Genomic DNA, 16601 nt, shown 5'->3' on the forward strand with positions numbered 1-16601 from the left:
AACAGGGTCCGAAGCTGGAATTTGAATGGCCGAACGGCCTATCCCCACTTAGTTTTCATCTTGAGAGCCCAGTTAAGCAGATGGCGGGGGGGGGGGGGGGGGGGGATGTGTTTGGTCCGAAACCTGACTGCACCTCCCTGCACCCCTGTAACAACTCGGTGTTGCCGGATGGAGAAGGGGCGTCCCGACCCCGAGCTGAAGCGCAGCAGCAAGTGGACCCGAGAGACAGAAGGCTTCCCCCAGTTGACTTTTGGTCGCCAGCCGACGACTGCAGACAAGCAGGTTTTGGAGGGCGTGTCACGCCTTCTGCTGTCCGCCCCGACTCCACTTGTGCCGTTTGGGTGGGGGTTGCTCATTCAGCACCAGCGGCTGCCTCCCCGCTCCCCGGCCGAACCCGTTCAGGTGCCGCACAGCTGGGTCAGGCGTGGCTTTCGCCCATGAGGTGAAGCGCCTTCCTCCACGCCCTTCTCCCAGAGAGAAATTGCAAGAGGTGATGCAACCTGGAAGAACTGGTCAATCAAGAGAGGACTTCATTCCAGCGGATCCTGCGGCTCGCAACTGGCGCTATAAAAACGGAGCTGCGAAACTCACCGTGGGACAGGAGGAAAGCAATCGAGTCTCAGAAGAGAGCAAGGGGGGGAAGCTGGTGGAAGTGGTGAGTGGGAGCTGTAGTTTACTCCCCGGAACTTTTCACGGTGTTTGCCACTGGTGGCAGGGAACTAGCAACTGGAAGCCGGGGATGGGCTTCTCAAAGGAGGGGTTGGGGAGAGTTGCTGGAATGATTGGAAGTGAATCCCTTCACCTCTCAGTTCTTCTCTCTTTCTCTTTCCCAGCTGCCAGGCGGCCGCGTTGAGCCCCAAGACGAAGAGTTCGGGAAGGGGGTCTCCGTGAAGTCTCCCTGATGCAGTGGTTCTAAGCAGTTCAACAGTTCTCTCCCAACATTGTGAAATGTTTAGGACCACTTGATCCGGAGGACACTGAGCGTCGAATGGTGCAAGCCTGCAGCCAGCTGAAACCTGCACTGGGTGTTGACCTGAATCCGTGTCTGCGTGGCTGAATTTGCATAGTGTCAGGCGAGTTAGATTTTATGTAGAAGAAGCAGGTGAGCCGGAGTCCCACTCTCAACACATTGCTGCTGTTCTGCTTTGCCAATCTGTATCCAGTTGCTGCAGTGACGAGGGACTTTCCTTCCTGAATATTTTCTCAATCATATAACACTCAAAGGTAGAAAGCGGCCGTTCGGTGACTGGTGGCGACTGGTAGCCGGACCCTGCTCTTTTTTTTTGTCCGTGACATGGTATGGGGTCACGAACGTTTTCAAATGGGATTCGTTTCGACAGCGGTAAACGGACACCATTTGGGCAAGCAGCAGGTTGTCCTGCCATTAGTATCCACCTTTTATTTCAAGGTGCTCCACGTGGCAGTATAATACATGCTCCAGTGAGTTGAAAGGGAGCTGCAAGTCTGCATGTCCCCTGCTCCGACCACAACCCGGACAACGATCTCAGGGAATCTTTTATTTCCACTGCTTTTCCCAAACCCACTTTATCACCTTGGGATCCTGCATCACCAAACCTCTGACGAGTTACTCCCAAGAGGAAAATCCCAAGCTTTCTTCACTGCTGGTAACCGTTCCCACGTCCCTTCCAAGGTGTTCCTCTCTTTGACCAGCTGAGCTGATCTATACACTTCTAGCTTCCATGCTGTTTATAACAATTAGGCTATGTTGGTCTGATGACCGAAGTAGCTGAACATTTCAAAGAGAATAGACCCCAAGCGACTACAGACGGTGGAAGAACTGGGTGAGTCAGGCCGCATCTCCGTGCAGGGAGCGGAGGAGACCCTGTTCAATGCGCCGATACCTTGCAGTAGAGCAGTAAAAACGGGGCCACAGAAGACGCTGGAAGTAAAAAGTGAGTTGGTGCCTGATCCAGTCGAGTTCCTTCAAGGCTTTCATGGAAAGGGTGAGGTTTGATTGCTGGTAGGTACTAAACTGGTTGGAAGCAGCCGTGACCATTGATACACAGCATTGGCCATCAGGAGATTAAAAATAATATATTTTTTTAACATCGACGGTCCCGTCGCGGAGAGCACGAAGTTCCTCGGTGTGCTTACCAGGGATGACCTATCATGGACTCGCAACACCTCTTCATTAGTCAGGAAGGCGCAACGGCGTCTGCACTTCCTCGGGAGGGTTGAGGAGGACCAAGGCCCCCATCTGGACCACCAATTATTATAATGGTAGCTGCAAAGCATCAGGCTGGAAGTCTAGACAGAGGATCATTAAAACAGCTGAGAGGATCACTAGGATCTCCCTTTCCTCTATAGACTAAATTTACTAGGAGCAGTGTCTAAATAGGGCTCAAGGAATTATAACTATCCTTTCCATCCAGTGGACAGTATCTTTAATCCACTAGCATCAAGAAGAAGGTACAGGAGCATCAAACTCAGAACTGCCATGCTGGAGAATAGCTTCTTTCCGCAGGCTGTGAATAGTATCCCGTAACTGTGTAAATCACCCCAAATATTTGTATATATTTATTTATGATCATTATGTAGTGTGTATTGTGTATGCACCATGGTCTGGAGAGATGCTATTTCGTAGGGTTGTCTGTGTACAATCAAATGATGATAAATTTGAAATTAACCTTGATAATCAGCTGTAATCCCTGCTCCAAATGGTGATTCAGAAATTCCAGTAAGAAAGGGGCTGCTGAGAGACTCCTCCAGTGTAAGTAGTTTGATTTTTGCTGCCATGCCTTGCACATGAATATGAAGTACTGGATGTTGACCAGAGCAAAGTTCGATCGAGGAGTTGACGTTTGCAGGAAGATGGTGTGAAATAATAGTGCCTGAGGTTTACATAGTTGTGGTTGTTCCCTCCCAGAACATGCTCATGGTTGTTACAACCTGAACAAGTTGTTTAAATTTTTAAATATGACATTAAACGTAATAATAAAGAAAAGAATGTTGTGAAATATGTTAGAAAACACAATGCACTGAATCAAAATCAATCAGAACTTTTATTCGAACTCGCACCTAGCCCAGTCTTGGTTCACCTGTCATAACAGCAGCTTGTCTCATAGCACAGGTAATATATAAAATTATTAATGCCAATTCAGAACCATAAGGAAATATTTGGGTAAATAATCAAAAGCTTGATTAAGGGTGTGTATTTTAGGAAGCATCGAGGAAAGAGACGTGGAAGCAGAGGTTTATGGACTTTGAAACTTGTGGGCTGAAAGTACAGCTGTTAATGGTGGAATGATTACATTTGGCAAAATTGTAACACCAGAGGGGGAGGTTGGAAATGAACAGGATTTGAAATTAATGCCATACTTTGCTGAGTACCCGTGTAAGTTAGCAAGCACAAAGATAATGGAGAAATGGAACGGTGCCAATTCAGACAAGGGTGAGAGAGTTTTGGGAAACTCATGAGAGAGGTCAAACCAGGACCATTAAACGTGGAGAATATTAGGGTTCAGAGGTATCAATGGTAAAGCTGAGAATCTAACTGACAGGCAGAGGAAAGTTGTTGAGTATGTTACACAAGGTGAAATAGTTATCGTTTCTGGTGGTGTCGATACGGCATCTTGTACATGGAGGGGCCATATATTCCAAAAAGGTAAACAGCAATTTAGTTCCCAAGAGTTAGTAGGGAGAAGGAACTGATGACCAGGAAATAAAACTTGTGACAAGACAATAGCTTTCTTCATTCAATATGTAGCTGCAGTCTACTTAGAAACAGCAAGTATTGCTGAAGGAAAGCAGGGTCTTGTACATGTGGAAAGATTTATTATATTTTGGACAATCATTATGGTGGGCAGCATGTAGTTGAAAAACATAGGTTAAGGTGTGGAGCCTGTGGTGTTTGACCACAAATTATTTCCTGCATATCAACAGCTTTATTTAAGATTATCATCTGTAATCTCCTCCAGATCCACACACATCTGACATCACTCTCATCCTCCAATTCCAGACCCTTGCTCATTCCTGTTATTTTGTCACTCATTGAAGAGTAAGGAAATATTGATCAGAATGGGGTTATAAACCTGAGTTTGAGAGGAACAGGATTCTGATGAAATATAACAGGGAAGATGTTGAAAGAATGTTTCCCTCGATCGGAGAATCTGGAATTAGGAATATTGTTTCAGGATAATTTATGACTTAAGCAAGACATGAGGATTGTCGTGAGTCTTAGAAATTCTTTATGCCTAAGATCTGTGGATGCTGCATCATTCAAGGATAAGAAATATCTTTGGATTATGGGATATTCAAGGATTATTGCAGTGGTTCTCAACTTTTTTCTTTCCACTCACATACCACTTTAAGTAACCCCTATGCTATTGGTGCTCTGTGATTAGTAAGGGATTGCTTAAGGTGGTATGTGAGTGGGAAGGGAAGGTTGAGAATTACTGCTCTAAACCCAATTGTTACTGGAATATTTTGCTTGAGAAAAATTCTCAATGCCCATTAACTTTGGAGTTATGAAACCATGCACATAACAAGTCAATTAGGTATAATTAAAACAGTGGTTTTCAAACTTTTTTTTCCACCCACATACCACCTTTAAGAGACATTACAGAGCACCTATGGCATAGGGAATACTTAAAGTGGAATGTGAGTGGAAAGAAAAAGGTTGAGAACCATTGGATTATCGGGATCAGACAGAAAAGTGGAGGTAAGGTCATGATCTTACTGAATAATGGAAGAGGGCCAAGGAGCCTTCTGTTTTCTGTGGCCGCCTGAATCTAGAATTCTCCATTATCGTGATCCATGATCCATCTTAGTAAAATTTTTGAGGTATATGACAAGAGAAAATATACTGGAGTGGGCAAGGAATAAAGTTAGAGAAGATAATAAGCCATTGGAATACAAGGGTCAAAAAATATTGTTTTACCCAGATATAAGTTTTGAACTCTTAAAGAGGAGGAAGGAGTTTAATACAGCGAAATCGATTTTATGGAAAAAAGGTAATAAATTCATGTTATTTGCCTCTCCACCTTTACCTCCAGCTATTTGCCAAAGTGTTCAATCAATATCTCCTTCTCTTGCTTGGTTTCAAAATGGCTTACTACTCAGTCATAATTTAATCATGTAAAATCCATCGGTCCCGGCAAGGATTTTAAAACAAGGTGTGAATTATACTTGCAATCCATTTTATCTTTCCTGTTACTTTTGTTTATCTCCCACTGTTTGGATCAGATGTTGATCCACCTAGAACAGAAATGTTCTAGGATGTGTGTAATTGGGTGATCACAGCAACAGTCACTTGTATTGTAAATGTTCCCCTGCTAATGCAATTGGCATTTTTCCCTTCATTAAAAAGAGATTGGATTCTAAAATTATGGAGGTTCTGTTGCAACTGTACAGGGTGTTGGTAAGAAATCACCTGGAATGCTAGTAAAACATGAAAGTCTGCCGACACTGTGGTTGAAGTAAAAATACAATGCTGGATAAACTCAGCAGTTCAAACAGTGTACTTCATGTAGCAAAGAAAAAGATACATAACCAATGTTCTGGGCTTGAGCCCTTCATCAAGGTACGAAAAAATGAAGGCAGGCACCGGAATAAACCAAACCTGGAATTTGTGTACAGTTCAGGTCCCCTTACGTTGGAGGCAATAAAGTGAAGAGTCAGGAGGCTAATTCCTGGATTAAATTTTAACTGTACACAAACAACATGGTAACAGGCCCTTTCAGCCCATGCTGCCCAATTAAACCTAATTGACCTACATCCCCAGTGTGTTTTGAATGGGGGGGGGGGGGAGGAAACTGAAATACTCAGAGGTAACCCATGGATACATGGGAAGAAAGTACAAACTCCTTACAGACAGTGTGGGATTTGAACCCCTGTCGCTTGCACTGTAACAGCATTGCACTACTAACTGCTATGCTAACTGCGCTGCCTGGTTGAGAGGGTTGTCCTACTAAGTAAAACTAAATAATTAGTCCTTGAGTTACTTAGCATTTAGAAGAATGAGGTGTAGCCTCATTCAAACATACAATATTGTAAGGGGTCCTGACAAGGGTATATGCTGGATGCTTCTCCCTGTGGAGAGTCTCGAACAAGGGGCGTAACCACAACCTAAGGGGCTGTGTCCATTAAAATTTCTTCATGCAGTGGATGGTGAACCTTTGGAATTCTCTGCCTTAGTGGGTGGTGGAGTGCTGGAGTATTTAAAGTGGAGGTGGATAAATGTTAGTCGATTGACGAACAGAGGTCAATGGAGAAATAGCACAGAAGAGGAGTTGAGACCAGCATAGATCAGTCGTGATCATATTAAATGGAGGGCAGACTTGCAAGGCCTGATGGCCTACTCCTGCCCCCACTATCTTGTGTTCATTCCATCTACTCAACTCCCTATACCTCAACCTCCCTCTCCTTTAGGGGTAATCCATTTGAATTAAAATGCTTCCCTCCTTCACTAAGGGATTACATTATCTGAGGAACCAAAGGCTTGATTTCCCAGCAAAATACCTGAGCCATACCCTTATCTGTCCAAATGTTCTTTTCTCTTCAGTAAGATATGGCAAAGTTGTAACTACAAAAATCCCTTAGTTGAAGTGACTTCCTTTCAGCTCTTGAATTCAATATGAAGATATCAGATCTATTTCTATCTGAATTATTCACTCCCACATGGTAAACAGCATTTGTTTCCTCACCTCCCACTGGCATTCAGTCAATCTCAGGCAAAACATTCCATTCGGTTTTCTTTGAGTGCTACTGTCGCAAATTCCAATGGTAAACCAAATGATTCAATTCCTTGCGCACAACTTGACTGATGCTATTAGAGAAACACAAAGACAAAAGATGCTGGAGTACTGAAGAAATTGAGCTCTGGAGGAAGGTGGTGGTGGAGGAGGACTGGTTGGGTCTGTTGTTGAGAAAGAAATTAATAAGGGTTTTGAGGTTCTGGGGGATGGAGGTGTACAGTGATTGGATGTCCATGGTAAAGATGAAGTGGGCGAGTTCAAGGAACTGGGAGTTGTGGAAGTAGTGGAGGGCCTGTGATGTATCCCAGATGTAGGTGGGGAGGGACTGGACTGGGAGCGGGGGACAAAATGAAGTTGAGGTAAGCGGATGCCAGTTTGGTGGGGGTGGAGCACGTATAAATCTGTCTTTGTTCTGCCCTGGGGAGGAATGATGAGTGTGCATTCAAGAAACGGGGAAGTTGAAAGAAGAAGAAAAGTCACCGGAGAAAAAAGAAGGCCTTACCTGCACAAAGGAACGGAACTGTGGTGGTGAGGAGTGCCCAATCCCCGAGGTTTATGCCTGCCCTGCGGAGTCATGACCTCCCGACTGTTGGACTTCAAAAATGGCTCTCGGAGTCATGACCTCCCGACTGTTGGACTTCAAAAATGGCTCTCGGAGCCAAACAAAAGTGCGCAACTGTGCAATCAAAGGAAAAATACCGACGGAAGGGGGGCTCAGCAGAGGAGCAGACAGCCACAGCGCGAACAGCTAAGGGATGCCCGACATCAGGCTGCTCAGTTGGAGGATGAGGATGGCGGCAGTGGAGGGAGCAAAGAAACAGATGAGGGAGAAAGACGGCGGGGTGACCGACAAGAGGATCAACGGCAGGAGACCCAACAGACGGGCAGTCCAGGAGGGGAGGACCAACATCAAGAGGCCCAGGAAGAGGAGGCCCAACAAAGAGATATAGGCAACTCATCAGGAAAAACACAAGAGACACAGATACAAAGAAGAGAAGAAGACACAAACACAGGTACAGGCAGAAGAAGAGGAAGAAGAAGACCAAGATCTTCACAGAGAAATAGAAGGTAAAACAGATGGACAGAATATAAATAAAGCCTTTTTTGAAGAACAAATGAGACCATTAAAAGAATGGTTATCATTAGAATTTAGTGCAATTAAAAGAAAAATGAAAAGAGCAGAAGATAAAATGCAAAGTTTAGAACTGGTTATGACAGAAGTAGGGAAAAGAGAATGTGGAAGAGCGGGAAACAGCTGTAGAAATGGAAGTAAATGACTTTAGAGAAAAATTGGAAGAAAGTGACAAAAAAATTAAAGAGACACAAGAGATGTTATCTCAGAAAATTGATATGTTGGAAAATTATAGTAGGTGAAACAACATAAAAATAGTGGGCCTGAAGGAGGGTGAAAAAGGTGCAGACATGAAGGAATTTATAAAAGGATGGATCCTGAAGTTCCTGGGAATGACAGAAATGCAGGAAGAAATGGAAATAGAAAGGGCACACAGAGCATTAGTTCTGAAACCGCCACCACATCAAAAAACCAAGATCCATCTTAGTAAAATTTTTGAGATATACAACAAGAGAAAATATACTGGAGAGGTCAAAAAATAAAGTTAGAGAAGATAATAAGCCATTGGAATACAAGTGTCAAAAAATATTTTATTTACCCAAACATAAGTTTTGAACTCTTAAAGAGGAGGAAAGAGTTTAATACAGCAAAATCGATTTTATGGAAAAAAGATTATAAATTCATGTTAAGACATCCAGCCGTGCTTAAAATATTTATACCCGGGGAGCAAAACAGACTGTTCTTGGATCTGGAGAAAGCACAAGAATTCGCAGAAAATTTGCAGGACAGAAGGAGAGATGTAACAAGAATGAAGAAATGTAAAAAAGATGTAAAAACAATGTATATGTAAAGAACTAAAGAGGGAAAAGAGAAGGGAAGGAAGGAAGTAAGGGGAAACGAGAGAGCTTTGTTATATGTGTAAAATTTTAAAAATGTTTTCTGGGGGGAGCTGGGGGGAGACGGAATAACCATCATTGCAAAATTTGTTGACGCTTGTGAGCAAGATCGCAATCCAAATGGAAAGGGGAGTTGTGGTTGCCCGGCAAGGGATAAGGGGCAACTCAGAGAGGGGGGAACATTTGGGGTTAAGGTATTATTGGGTGTGGGAATTGTTGGAGTATTTTATGTTTTAAATGTGTTGTCATACATTGAGTTTAAAAAGGGAAAACTAAGAGATGAAAATGGGAAAAGGGAGGATGGAAGTGGCGAGGAAGTGGAAAAGAGATGTAAGCAAGAAATAAGATGGCCATGTTGAACTATATGACTATAAACATTAATGGAATACATAACCAAATTAAAAGGAAGAGGCTACTAAATTTACTGAAGAAAGAAAAAAAAATAGATGTAGCGTTTGCGCAGGAAACGCATCTAACTGAAGTGGAACATAACAAATTAAAGAGAGACTGGGTAGGACATGTAGCGGCAGCATCCAATAATTCAAAAGCTAGAGGTGTAGCCATATTAGTTAACAAAAATGTACCAATCAAAATAGAGGAGGAAATAATAGATCCAGCAAGGAGGTATGTAATGATAAAGTGTCAGATATACTCAGAATTTTGGAATTTGCTCAATATATATCTGCACCTAATGAGGAGGATCAAAAGTTTATGCAGGATATTTTTTTAAAGATTGCAGACTCACAAGGAAATATATTGATAGGAGGGGATTTTAACCTTAATTTGGATCCAATGTTGGATAAAACTGGACAAAAGACAAGCAAAAAGAATAAAGTAGCCAAATTTATGGTTAAATCAATGCAGGAAATGAAACTTATGAATACATGGAGGAGGCAACACTCAAGTGAGAAGGAATACTCATATTATTCGAGTAGGCATAAAATATACTCAAGGATTGATATACTTTTGTTGTCGGCCCATATTCAAGTGAGAATTAGGAAAACTGAGATTAAAGTTAGACTACTATAAGATCATTCACCCCTGTTATTTGCAATAGAACTGGAGGACATCCCACCAAGAACATATAGATGAAGTTGTAACTTAAAAGGCAGGAATTTAGAGAGTTTATTGAATGCCAAATTAAAGCATATTTTGAAATAAACACAGAATCAGTGAAAGACAAATTTATATTATGGGACGCAATGAAAGCCTTCATTAGAGGGCAGATAATAAGTTATGTAACTAAGATGAAAAAGGATTACAATCGGGAAATCGAGCAGTTGGAAAGGGAGATAGTAAGTACAGAAAAGGAACTAGTAAAAATGGATGATATAACGAAAAAGTGAGAATTGGCGGACAAAAAAAACCCAAAATATTACAAATGTATAAGGTGAAGAAGAACATAATGAAAACAAAGCAAAAGTATTAGGAGCTTGGAGAAAAAACACATAAAATATTAGCCTGGGAACTTAAAATAGAACAAACTAAAAGAATTGTATTGGCATCAAGGAAAAAGGACAAATAAATTACATATAACCCAGCAGAGATTAATGAAAACTTTAAGGAATTTCATGAACAATTATACCAAACTGAGAACGAGGGGAAAGATGATAAAATAGAGGAAATTTTAGCTAAAATTGAACTGCCAAAATTGCAAGAAGAGGAACAAAACAAACTAATAAAACCATTTGAAATAGAGGAAGTACAGGGTATATTAAAAAAGCTGCTGAACAATAAAACACCAGAAGAGGATGAATTTCCAATAGAATTTAATAAAGCATTTAAAGGGTTATTAATTCCTCCTCTCCTGGAAGTAATGAGCCAGGTAGAAGAAACACAAAACTTGCCAGATTCATGTAAGACAAGCAATAATTTCAGTAATACCAAATATGGGGAAGGATCCACTAACACCAGCATCATATGGTCCAATATCTCTACTTAATTCAGATTATAAGATAATAGCAAAATTATTAACAAACAGATTGGCTGATTGTGTACCAAAATTAATAAAACAAGATCAAACTGGATTTATTAAGAAAGATGAACAGTGGATAATGCCTGTCAACTTATTAATCTAATTCATGCTGTTCAAGGAAATAAGAAACCAACAGTGGCTGTTGCTTTAGGCGCAGAAAAAGCCTTTGACAGAGTAGAGTGGAACTACTTATTTAAAGTATTACAGAAGTTCAATCTACCAGAAAAATATATTAATTGGATTAAAGCATTGTATAATGGACCGTTAGCGAAGGTAGCAGTAAATGGATATGTATCAAACCAATTTAAATTAAGTAGGTCAACTAGACAGGGATGTCCATTATCCCCCTCATTGTTCGCCCTAGCAATAGATCCTTTGGCAGAACTGATAAGAATAGAAAATAAAATAAAGGGGATAAAAATAAAGAAGAAGTATAAAATCAACTTATTTGCATATGACATCATGGTATACCTAACAGAACCAGAGATATCAATAAAAGAATTACATAAGAAATTGAAGGAATTAGATCAACACAAAGAAAAGTGAAGTGATGCCAATGAGTAATGTGTATTATACAGAATTTAAAAAAGAATCACTATTTAAATGGCAAACACAAGCAATCCGATACCTAGGGATCAGGTTAGATAATAACTTAAGCCACTTGTACAAACTAAATTATCAGCCACTAATAAATAAATTGCAGGAAGACTTAGAACATTGGAAAGAATTACCGCTAATGTTGATAGGGAGGGTAAACTGCATTAAAATGAATGTCTTCCCAAGGATACAATACTTATTTCAAATGTTATCAATTCCCTTAACAGAGAAATTCTTTAATGAACTAAAAAGAATAATAAGGAAATTCTTGTGGAAAGGGAGGAAACCGAGGGTAGCATTAGATAAATTAACAGAGAGGTATAACCAAGGTGGTTTGCAGTTACCAAACTTTAGAAACTATTATAGAGCCGCACAATTCAGGTATTTATCAGATTTTTACCAGACAAGGGAAAAAGCAGACTGGACTAAGATAGAACTAGATAAAATAGGGGAGAAGATTCCGGAACATATACTTTATAAGTGGGATGAAAAGTTGGTGCAATATAAAAACTCACCAGTATTGCATCATTTACTTAATATATGGAAGAAGATCCACTTAGAAAGGAAAAAAACGAATTACCAAATACCAAAATTATTATTGACGCAAAATCCACTAATCCCGTTTACAATAGATAACCTTTCCTTTAGAGAATGGGAGAGAAAAGGAATCAAAAGAATAGAAAATTGTTTTTTGGGAAATAATTTATTAACATTTGAACAGTTGAAGTACAAATATGGAATAACTCATGGTACAATGTTTGCATATCATCAACTGAAAGCTTATTTAAAGGATAAATTGGGAAACAGACTGAGATTACCAGAAGGAAGCAGCTTTGAATATGTGATTACAAACACAAGGATAGTTAAAAGATTTATAACGAATATGTACATTAAGCTGCAAGATGAGGAAAATGATGAAATAAACTATAAACCTAAACAAAAGTGGGAAAAGGATTTTAGCATAAAGATAAAAAAATGAAGCATGGGAAAAATTATGTTCTAGAACTATGAAGAATACAATAAACACCAGGTTACGCATCATACAGTATAATTGGTTACACAGAGTATATATTACTCCTCAAAAATTAAAAGAATGGGATTCAACATTATCGGATAGATGTTTTCGCTGTAAAAAGAAATGGGAACAACATTACATGCAACTTGGGCATGTAAAAATGTGAATACGTTTTGGGAAGAACTAAATCAGATATTAAATAAAATCACAAAAAACAACATACCAAAAAATCCAGAGATCTTTCTTTTAAGTAACATAAGAAGTGAAGAATTAGGCCTCAAATTGGATAAAGCGTAAAAAAGATTCATTATGTTAGCCTTAGCGATAGCAAAAAAAATGTATAAGGTCAACTTGGAAAATGGAAGAGAGCCTGAGAATACAGCAATGGTACATGGAAATGAAGTAATCTATTCCATTGGAAAAAATAACTGTAGAGCACGTCAAAAGAACCAAAGACTTGTTGATCCAAACCAAGGCTTTTATTAACTAAAAGACTGGAGCATATCACAAGTAGGTCGACCAGTCCAGAATGACCTGGTCTGGCTAGGAGCAATCCTTTAAGACCTGCCAGTAGGTGTGGCTATACTCACAGCCAATCACAGCCATCCTACACTACAATCTCTACATATACACATTGGTGATAGAATCTGTACTATCACAATAACATATAATTTAAAAAATAAAGTCATATTATTTGAACAAATTTGGGAACCATACATGGAACATAAGAGGGAGAGCTTGCCTCGGACCTCCATCCTCTAAAATGATAAGAAGACAAAACGACTTGATTCAGTGTGTAACAAATAGATGACACATTTTTCTTGTTTATTTTCCTTTGTGTGAAGATATTATTTTATGGTTTTATTGTATATGTTAAATATTTATGGGTTTTGGAGGAGGGTAGGAAGAAGGGAGGGGGGGAAAGGGAGAAAATGCCACTGTGTATATTTAATGAGAAACATTTGTACATATTTTGGTTGCTATGGTTCACAGTGTGAAAAATAAAAAAAAAAATTAAAAAAGAAAAGGAGAAGTTGTTGGTACAGGCTTTATCAATTTATTAAAGAAAGGGTATGATCTGCCCTGACTGCTGCTCTTTCCTCTTTTGCCTTTCTTGCAGGCTGCAAGTTCAACTTGGAGCAAGACAGATCCCATTCTAGCACAGCAACCTCTTCAGGAAGAAAGAAACCATATTTATGATACTCCCGTCCTATTCGTCAGCCATAACTTTTGCTTTATGTTCTGACAAAAGTTCACTTTCTTGCTTCGGCTATTCAAGTTCAAGAATATTATCGTCTGATGAAACCATGGTGCACACATATACACACACAATACCCAGTACATAATAATCACATATATACATACAGTTATAATTGAAAATAAATATATATAAATATTTTTGGATGTTTTACTCAGTTACAATCAAGATGGGGCTGGTAGCCTTGCCTCCTCAGGAAATGTTTGTCCTACTGCACATTCCTGACAAATGAAGATCTATTCTGATCCCTGGCATGACCTTCTCTCATATTTTGTCTGTAAAGCTTTTCAGTCTTGCACATTTTGAAGAAAGGTTTTCAATTTCAATGTCATGACTAAAATAATAAAATCCATATCCAAAACATCCAGTTCAGTATTGCCTTTGATGGTTAAAGTAGAACTTATCATGAAATCTGTACTTTCCAGAATACTTCTTTCTCAGTTCTGCAGATCGAGTGCTCTCTTGTTGCGTACACTTCCCTGAAGACAACTTTTCTTAGGATGTCTGATACGCTCAACTGGGAAGTTCTCAAACTGAACGAGGAGCCCAATTGCTTTGAAGAATCCTTACAATCCACAAAAAAGGAATGAGAAACTACATTTTAACTTTGCTTTTTAAAAATATTATTTAGTGTGTGAAATAAAGACTTGAAATTGCTCGTGAGACTAAGGCAGATTTTGAAATGTCACAAACAATTTTTAAAAATTATTTTAAAATCCATAGAGTTTGTGGAATCATAATGTAAAAAATATAAATTAGAATTATAAGGGCAGCAAATTAACTAAGCAGTATATTTTCTTCTTTATTCATTTGTATTCATTATTGGCATCTTCACAAAGCAAATGAAATAATGTCCTGACAGATAAGGTGAACTGCATTACAATGAAAATGTATTCCAAATACTGGTTCATTTATCCATCTTAAATCTTCAATATTTGTCCCTTTTAACTGAAATATGATCTTATCCATGAAACAATATAGGATAACAGATTGAACTATTAATACTATTACCAATAGCATATGCTCTGTAAATTGAATGGGATTTATCATAGATGCCTAAATGTTGAATATTACTTTAATAGACCATGTTGTAAATGTTCATCTTCTTTATCTGGTAGTAATTTGCCAGAATGTCTTCCCATCCATTATAGAATCTGCACAATTTTTATTACTCCCATTTCAAAAGAATGATAATTAGATGGGTTGCATAGAGAACTAATTGTGTGTTATGCCAAATTACCAGTCATGTTGGGAAGGCAAAGTTACCATCTTTATCCACCATACAATTTGTGATTAACTAATCAAAATCTCTCAGATCTGTATTGAAGCGTTCACTAAACTCACTGAATTTAAAGAACAGTAACAAGGTTAACTCTTCATCATCCACAGAATTCTTTCACATCCTCTAGCCTCTCAAAGGCACAATTGAGAAGAAAAACAAAATTAGTATTATATTTCTTTGGATTAAAGCAGGGTTGGCCATCCTTTAAATTTTTAATTAAGACATAGAGCTCGGTAGCAGGCCATTTCGGCTCATGACTTCATGCCACCCAGTTTACCTACACCCCGGAATGTACTCGTGGACCAAAATGGCTGTTAACATGCTGTATGTCTAAATTAAAAATTAAAAGGTTGCCCACCCCTGGTTTTAAGTATGAACTGTCAGAAAGAAATGTAAAATTGTCAAAATAGGTGTTGGATTCAGAGTTCAGATTCCTAGCACCTGAAGTTTGTTTTATTTTCATTCAAAAATTAATTCTAGAATTTAAGAAATAAACCACAGAGCACACATTGAATTTGTATGAAACTAATAAAATATAATTGCAAATAAATATATGCATCATTTGAATAAATAGAACTCAAAATACATGTCTGATTTTACAAAGGCATGTTTCGTCTTGCACTAATCATCATGGAAACCTCCTCTCCCCTCAGTGACGTGATCTATCGGGAACGTTGTCTGAAGAAGGCGCGCATTTCATTGAGGACCCCTTCCACCCTGCACAGCATCTTTCAGCTGCTCCTGTCACGAGGATCAGAGCCAGCACCACCAGGCTGAGGAACAGCTTCTTCCCGTGGTCAGTGAGAACGCTGAACGACCAAAGGGACTGCTCACACTGACCATTCGAGACTCTCATATACATGAAACAATATTTATTTATTTGTTTGTATATATGAAAACTTCTTCTGCATTTGTATTGGTTGAATGCTTGTTATGTCTGGTCGTGGCTGCTGATGTATTTGTGCAATCAGATGACAATAAACTTGATGTGAAACCTGTGAAAGGTAACAATAACTGATCATAGAATTGTCAGCGAGAGATTGATGATAGATTTGCTATGTTCTTTTAGTTTCGTTGATACTCATTTCAGTATTTCAGGTTATTCCACATACTTAGGGTTGGGAGCAGTTGCATTAGGACTATTGTCTGATTGATTTAGAACTATGCTGTTAAATATTAACATGTGACTTAGTCATATTTTCAGATGTGCTATGTTCTAAATACCATATACACATAACACCATTCAGTCAGCACATGCATGAAGTTGGATGAGTGAACAAATAGCTGTAGATTTGAGACTGGACAAGTAATCAACAAATACTGCTCTGCGAAACAAGGCATAACAACATGACACTGGCCCAGTGAGGTGAAAGAAATAAATATCTACATCACTTGAGTGATACAAATGCTGAATTTGAAATTGAGACACTGGCCAAAGGGACTGAATTGTGAAATGAGTGGCAATAAGTGGCCCAGTAAACTTAGCAGTTTTTGCAATGCTATCACAGCGCCAGTCCGCCTAGGTTCAAATCCAGCGCTATCTATAAAGAGTTTCTCACCATGTCCTGCGTAGGTTTGCTCCCACCCTCCAAAATTGTAAGGGGTTATAAGGTGATACTGACAATATTGAGTCAAATTGGAGGCAGACTGAGAAAGAGTTACAGAGGCTCGTCAACAGGTGATTTGGGAATAGATTGAAAGCAGAGAGCAAACACAAGCAGCAAGAAGGCATCGTATGTCAATCTCCCAGGAAATCTATTTTACTGGTTGGATCTGGAATCCTCACACCC

At 39.3% G+C, this 16601-nt stretch overlaps 1 long non-coding RNA gene across 1 annotated transcript; it reads left to right on the forward strand.

Annotated features, from left to right (window-relative positions):
- The first annotated feature begins 551 nt into the window (after positions 1-551).
- On the forward strand, positions 552-15825 carry LOC138753484 (uncharacterized). The gene is made up of 3 exons (XR_011351193.1): positions 552-655; positions 834-1102; positions 13392-15825. It is a non-coding gene; the product is annotated as an uncharacterized lncRNA (long non-coding RNA).
- Positions 15826-16601: the final 776 nt, after the last annotated feature.

The sequence above is a fragment of the Narcine bancroftii genome, chromosome 2, assembly GCF_036971445.1.
Source record: "Narcine bancroftii isolate sNarBan1 chromosome 2, sNarBan1.hap1, whole genome shotgun sequence".
NCBI lineage: Eukaryota > Metazoa > Chordata > Chondrichthyes > Torpediniformes > Narcinidae > Narcine > Narcine bancroftii.